The sequence below is a fragment of the Bos taurus genome, chromosome 7, assembly GCF_002263795.3.
Source record: "Bos taurus isolate L1 Dominette 01449 registration number 42190680 breed Hereford chromosome 7, ARS-UCD2.0, whole genome shotgun sequence".
Taxonomy (NCBI): Eukaryota; Metazoa; Chordata; class Mammalia; order Artiodactyla; family Bovidae; genus Bos; species Bos taurus.
The window spans coordinates 18,304,763-18,310,885 of record NC_037334.1 but is presented as its reverse complement, the minus strand read 5'-3'; the positions used below and the strand labels follow the sequence as shown (position 1 = coordinate 18,310,885).

Here is a 6,123-nt window from a genome sequence, read left to right as displayed (position 1 = left end):
CCCCCTGAAGGTTCTCCCTGTGAACTGCACAGGGCTGCTCCCTCTTATGAGTTCAGTCTCAGCTCAACTATCACCTCCTGAAGAGCTTCCCTGGACACCATAGCCCAGTTTGTACACACACACACACACATACACACACACACACACACTCACTCAAAGTAACTGCAGAGATCTTAGTAGAAACAGGCTCACATTATATAGCATATCTGGGCTTCATTACATAGTAAATGACAAATCATCACTATATTGGGCCATAACAAGTAAGTTCTAGGCTTTTAATGGCTTTATAAGGTGTTTTTTTTTTTTCATTTTTCAACATGGCATGTGGCAGGTATGATCTAATTCACAGGGTCTGAAATCCAGTTGCTGTATGTATCATCAATAGGCTTTGGAAGTCAACTATATTTCTTGGAAAATCATAGAATTGACCAGAATTAAAAATGAGGTTGCCAGGGCACAAAACCCTGCTTTGAAACATACAAAACCTATGTATCATAAAATAGGAATACATTTCTGAGGGCCCAACTCAAGTCCTGGCACGAACACCAGGCCGGTTCTCACCTCTGAGCCGCTGATTTCCAGATATTGACCTGATTTGCACCTAAGTGCCAGTGATAACAGAGAGGGGAAACCAGTTTTTAAACATTCTCATCTGGAGGTTCTGCCAGCTGAGCTGGCTGCTTGGCAAAACCCACCTAAAAGTGTGATGTTTAGGGAGTAATTTCAGATGAACTGATACCCCAACCAAGATGTAAGCTACTTTTCTGGTGACATTTGGTTTTGCCTAGAGCTTCACGCTTACAGATGCCATATCTGTACCAGAGAATTTCTATGCAATTGGAGGGTATTTCCCAACTTAAAACAGACCGTGTAAGGCTCACCCACTCAGTAGAGTAAGATGTATTTACTGACTGTCTCCTCAGCACTTGGTGGTCAGGAAACCAAACTGAAAAATCCATCCCAGGCAGGCCACACTGCTTCTTTGTTTTGTTCTAATATTAAAAATAACAACAGCAATAATAATAGCTACTCTGTCGTACACCTATTCTGTACCAGGCCTTGGGCTACCCAGTTATAATATTATTTCTAATATCAAGACCATAAAGTGGGGACTTCCCTGGTGGTCCAGTGGTTGAGATTTTACCTTGCAATACAGGGGGTATGGGTTCGATTCCTGGTTGGGGAGCTAAGATCCCACATGCTGCATGGGGCCAAAAGACCAAAACATAAAACAGAAGCAATTTTGTAACAAATTCAACAAACACTTTAAAAACAGTCTACATTAAAAAAAAAAAAAAACCTATTTAAAAAAAATATGTGATTACCTCTTTCACCTATGCCAAACCTTACCTGAAGTCACTGAGCTAATAAACGTTAACCCCCTTCTCCGCCAGGCCCAGAAGCCCATATGTGCAGCATCCAGGGTTGGGACTCATACTTTTCCTTCCCTCTTCCCACTGACTTCATTCATCCAATCTGAGCTGTACTGAGTCATACGGAAGGCGAGATATGGTAGATAAAGAGCAGCTCTTCATTTTCACATCAGCTTTCCCATTAGATGCATGGGAGATTATTTACTTATTCATTTAACAAATATTTATCAAGTGCCCACTCAGTGCCAGAATGATTCTCAGCCTGGGGGATATGGGAGTTCATAAAACACCCAGAGCGTCTTGGCATCGAGCTGACATTCTAATGAGAGAACAGCAATCATAAAATCAATCTATGTAATATATGGGGTGTTAGTGATAAATGTGAAGGAGAGAGAAAGCCCAGGGTTGTGGGGGGAGGGGACAAGGGTACCATCACTTGCAAGTCAATGGCCTGGGAAGATGAGTTTGAGAAAAGGCTTGAAGGCTGCGAGGGAGGAAGCCCCCAGATGCCTGGACCAAGAACTTTCCAGGCAGAGGGTTTGAGGTACTCTGGGAAGGTCAGTGACACTGAAGGCAGACACATGGGTTTGGAGATTAGGCTAAAGAGGGACTGGGCTGAGGGCCCCAGTTGGGGAATGGACTTCTGTTTTTGCTCCAAGTGAGATGGGAGCTGTGGGTGGGTTCTGAGCTGAGGAATACACAACAAGACATGATACAACCCTCGGTGAATGGCTGGAAGCATCTGGGCATGAGGAGCTGGAGGCTTAGACCAGGGGCTGATGGTGGAGGTGGTGAGGCACGGTCAGATTTTAGGTCTTTTTTGCTGATGGCTTGAGAGAGAGAGAGACTGAGAGAAAGACAGACACACACACACAGAGGGCCGGAGGATGACTCTGAAGTATTAGCCTGAGCAGCTGGGAGAAGCCGGCTGATACTAAGGGAGCTGAGAAGTCTTCAGAGGAACAGGTTGGGGAACTGTAAGCCCTTGCCCTTAAGCTGCCTCTCAGGGTTGCCAATTTCACCAGCCCTAGCAGCCAACCCACTTGGTGGGCTCTGCCCAGCCCTTCCCCTTATCCTCTGCCCCTACTCCTTATCCCCTTAATTCTGGGTCTTTTCTCAAGTTCTCCCTCTTTGTTTGCCTTTTCTGATAAGAATTCCTTGGCTCATCTTGGGTTCAGTGAGGGTCTGATGAGGGAGAGTTTCTCTGAGAACCTCCCGTGCTTTAAAAAAACGTTTACATTTTACAAATATGTAGGTGTGTAGCGGGAGCATGTCATTTAAATAAGTGGTTGGGATTAAATAAGTGGTTGGGACTTCCGTGGCAGTCCGGTGGCTAAGACTTCACACTCCCAATGCAGGGCACCTGGGTTCGATCCCTGGTCAGGGAACTAAGATCCCACATGCCACAACTGAGACCTGACACAGCCAGAAAAATAAATAAATATTTTTTAAATAAATAAATAAGTGGACAACCTGCATTAACTAAAAACAGCCAAATGTACCATAAGATATGGTTCCTCCTGGCCCTGGAATTTTATGAGCAAAACCACATGTGACTACCAAAACTGTACATTTAAAATGTTGACTCAATTCTATGATTAATGAAAATTCAATTCATCATATATAAATGCATATTATTTAATTTTAATTCTAATCTGAATTTACAAATTAGATCTAAAGAATAAGAGCCAGATAAGTTCCTGGCGTGTGTATTTCTGGTAACTAGCTCCATCCTGGCAGTGCTTCAGTGATCAACATGGTTAAAAGAAAAATATTAAGGTGATATGTACCCAGCACCCAGAAAGCACATATCAGCTGAATTTCAAAGGAATTGTTCTCTTACTGGGTGTCACCAGTAACTCTGTCCCTCTCCTCCTGGACTCCCCTTCTCAGCATCTCAGGGGTTCATCTGAGATGAGAGGAACACACCTTCAGGGTTAAATAAGTCATATGGCTTGGATCACAGGGGCAAAGTGTTTCTGAACTCATTTCCTGACCCAAATCAGTTGCAATATCACAGGATCTGGGAACCAGTTATCTTTTTCATCATATATTATAAAAAATCTTTTAAAAAAAAAAAAGACTACCCAGTCCCCTCCCATACTCTTACCTAGCCTGTTGGCAAAATTAGCAGCAGTATTTAAGGAAATCAAATTCCTTTGGGCGGGGGTCCCCTACGCATTTTTTCTCTGGCCAGAGTAGATGAGTAGCCATTTCTAAGATTATTTTAGAGACAGTCCACGTTTTTAAACTGGAGTGGGAGAGAGAACAGCTAACCTGCCCCTGGTACTCCCCAGCACAGAGGGTAAGGGTCTTCATATAAGCAAACAAATAAATGTTTCAGATTATGAAGCAACAAGATAAAAATGTGTTGCAAATACCTGCAGGCAACAAATAAAATTGTTATTGTTAATGTTTTCTGTTGTTATTACTATTATTACTATTTTGTTGGTAAGTCTTGGCTAACATGAAGAGCCTTGCATAAGGTTTGATATTTTGGATCAGCAGAGATAAAGCTGATTGGGAGGGGGAAAACTCATGACAGCCTGCACTGACAGTTAAATGCACAGAGGCAGAGAGAGAAAATAACTGTATAGTGCGGACTGCAGCGCGGGGGGGGGGGGGGGGGCGCGGGGAAGCGGCGGGGAGGGGGGGGCGGCGCATAATTAAAACACCCAGAAGCCGAGGAATGAGCACTCTGCGGAAAGGCAGCCCTGGACTTGCGTGCGGCACCCTGCCCTTCTCCCTCATTCCTGCGGGGCAACCAGGAGGTTAAAATTAGGACGATGAACCACCCCCGCCGCCGCCGCCGCCAGAATGGCAGGGGCTGTTGGGCCCCGGGGGCCCTGTAAATAGCCACTAGGATCGGAAACCCAACTTTTCCGAGCACCGCAGCGAGAAAAACCAACGGGGACGAAGCTGGAGAGAGCGCCGCTGGCATGTCCCGGAGGGGAGGAAAAAAGGAATCAAAGAGCATTTGGGGGCGGGGGTTGGGAGGTCGGGATTGGGGGAGAGACTGGGGGGAGGGGGGTCGGGGTGGGGGATGGATTATCACAGACACACACACACACCCAAGCATTCGAACAACCTCAGGAGAAAATGCCACCGAGCAGTTTGGGCCACAAACCTTTTACAAAATAATTATTAAAAAAAAAAAAAATCCTTTCGGTGAAACTTTTCTTGCTTCGCGATCAGTCCTAACATGGGAGCTGCGGGTGTGCACAGGGGCTTCCTGAGGGGCGCGGAGGGACCGGCAGATCCAGGATCCCCCAAACTGTGGAATGCGGAGTTACCAGGAGAGAGAGCCGAGAAGTGTCCGAGAAGCCCTAAACCCGAGAAACTTTTTGGTGAAAAGGTGAGAAACGGGTCTCCGGGAAGCCCGATTCTTGGGAGTTTGTGGTCAAAAAGCGAGGAGGGGAGCGGTTCTTCCTCTAGACCAGCGCACCGACTTCGGGTTTTAAAAGTGAGAAGGGGGCTACAGAAAACCCGCAAATTCAGAATTTGGGGGCGAGGTCAAAACGAGGTGAGAACGAATGCTTTAGACCCTCTCAATTCAGCGATTTGAGTTTAGGAGTGAGAGAAGTGACTCCGGACGCCCCAATTTCAGAGATTTGGGGAATTAACAGGAAGAGCCTCCAGGCGCCTTCAATTCAAGGAGTTTAAATGTCAGAGTTCGACAGGCGTTGCCGAGGCGCCCCCCAATTCGGGGTTTGAGAGAGTGAGACAGGGGTCCTCGGGCGTCCCCAGCTTAAAGATTTGGGGAGTCAGAGTGAAAAGGAGTTCCCCACGAGTCCCATATTCAGGGGGTTTGAAGGTAAAAGTTTGAAAGGGGTTCTCGGGGCGCCCCCAACTCGGGGAGTTTGAGGGTGACAGTGAAAGACGGCTCCCCGGGAGCCCCCAATTCAGAAAGTTTTGAAAAAAGTGAGGCGATGGGTCTCCACCTCTCCCTGACTTTGGTTAAAAGGAAAAGGGGGACCCCCCCGGGCACCCCAAACTCAGCTGCGACTTCGGGACTCGGGGTGAGGAGGGAGGTCCCGCGGGCGCGCCATCTCGGACGTTTGGGGTGAACGGCAGGGACTGCGCAGCCCGCCCTCGATCCCCGATCGGGATCCCCGCCGCCCCCCGCACTCTCTGGCCGGGCAGAGCCCGGGGCGGTCGCATCGGTCACCTGGAGTTCGGGCCGGGAGTTCGGGCAACGGCTCCCGCGGCGGCGGTGGCGGCTGCTGCGTGTTGGTCCCCGTTGGTAAGTAACAGTCTCCACGGCTACAGTCTCTATGGCGGCGGCGGTGGCGGCGGCGGCCGCTCCTCCTCCGGCTCCCAGCGCCCGCCCGCCTGCCTGCCTGCCTCGCGCCGCCTGCCCTCCTGCCGCGACAGGGCGGGGCGTTGTTATCGGCAACGGTTACCAGGCTCCGCGCCCCACCCCCTCAACGGCCCGCCCACGGCCACCTCCCACGGGCGCGATGGGGGCGGGGCGCAAGACCTTGCGGCTCCCCATTGGCTGTGTGCAGTGCTTGTCAGCGGGCGTGAAGAGGGCGCGGCTCGACCAACCGCCGCGAAGAGGGGCGGGGCTTGGCGGGAGGCGCGCGCTGCGAAGGAGGGTTGGAAGGCCGGAGGCGCGCGCGGGCTCGGTGCTGGTGGCGCAGCTCCCGGAAGGCCGAGTTTTGGGGACCCAGACGCCTTATTGCCGGTGTCCTGGTACAGTCTGGACCCGCAGCAGAATCCGATCCGCAAGCCAAATGACTTATATTCA

General features: G+C 49.6%; 1 protein-coding gene across 4 annotated transcripts in view; it reads right to left on the bottom strand.

Moving 5' to 3' along the window:
- RFX2 (regulatory factor X2) overlaps positions 1-5,647 on the bottom strand; it is a 92,946-nt gene extending 87,299 nt beyond the window's left edge. For 3 of the 4 annotated variants that reach the window (XM_024994391.2, XM_024994394.2, XM_024994396.2), the window contains exon 1: positions 5,542-5,622. The gene's annotated coding sequence lies outside the window, so the exon portion shown is untranslated. 4 annotated transcript variants of the gene reach the window in all.
- Positions 5,648-6,123: the final 476 nt, after the last annotated feature.